At 45.9% G+C, this 1,213-nt stretch overlaps 1 pseudogene; it reads left to right on the forward strand.

Annotated features, from left to right (window-relative positions):
* Positions 1–203: 203 nt before the first annotated feature.
* Positions 204–845, forward strand: LOC137503153 (zinc finger protein ZFP2-like; annotated as a pseudogene).
* Positions 846–1,213: the final 368 nt, after the last annotated feature.

The raw sequence follows: 1,213 nt of genomic DNA on the forward strand, positions 1-1,213 counted from the left end.
AATCATTCACACAGGGAGGTAAACTAACCGACCATATGCGGACCCATACAGGCGATAAGCCATACAGTTGCCATGTCTGTGGCAAATCATTCATACTGAAATGCATTCTAACTGGTCATATGCGGACTCATACAGGCGAGAAGCCATACAGTTGCAAAGTGTGCGGCAAATCATTCACAAAGAAAGGCCATCTGACCGATCATATGCGGACCCATACAGGCGAGAAGCGATACAGTTGCAATGTCTGTGGCAAATCATTCGTACGGAAATGTAACCTAACCGAACATAGGATGACCCATACAGGCGAGAAGTCTGACAAGTGCAATGTCTGTGGCAAATCATTCACAACGAAAGCCAGTCTGACCAATCATATGCCTACCCATACAGGCGAGAAGCCATACATCTGCAATGTCTGTGGCAAATCATTCATACAGAGACGTAAAATTACCGAACATATGCGGACCCATACAGGTGACAAGCCTTACAGTTGCAATGTCTGTGGCAAATCATAGACAACGAAAGGTAGTCTGACCCAACATGTGCTTACCCATAGAGTCGAGAAGCCATACAGCTGCAATGTCTGTGGCAAATCATTCACACAGAGAGGTAAACTAACCGAACATATGCGGACCCATACAGGCGAGAAGCCTTACAGGTGCAATGTCTGTGGCAAATCATTCTCAACAAAAGGCAGTCTCACCTATCATATGCTTACCCATACAGGCGAGAGGCCATACAGCTGCAATGTCTGTGGCAAATCATTCACACAGAGAGCTAAACTAACCGAACATATGCGGACCCATACAGGCGAGAAGCCTTACAGGTGCAATGTCTGTGGCAAATCATTCTCAACAAAAGGCAGTCTGACCGATCATATGCATACCCATACAGGCGAGAAGCCATACAGCTGCAATGTCTGTGGCAAATCATTCATACAGAGAGGTAAACTTACCGGACATATGCGGAGACATACAGGCGAGTCATAACGAGAGCCAAACTAACCGATCATATCCGGACCCATACAAGCAAGAAGCCTTACAGTTGCAATGTGTGTGGCAACTCATTCATAAAGAGAGGCAATCTTAATGAACATATGCTGAGACATGCAGGCGAGGCATAAAGAGAGCCAAACTAAGCGATCATATGCGGACCCATACAAGCGAGAAGCCTTACAGTTGCAATGTCTGTGGCAAATCATTCACAAGGAAAGGCA

This window comes from Anabrus simplex, chromosome X (assembly GCF_040414725.1).
Source record: "Anabrus simplex isolate iqAnaSimp1 chromosome X, ASM4041472v1, whole genome shotgun sequence".
In the NCBI taxonomy this organism is placed as follows: Eukaryota; Metazoa; Arthropoda; class Insecta; order Orthoptera; family Tettigoniidae; genus Anabrus; species Anabrus simplex.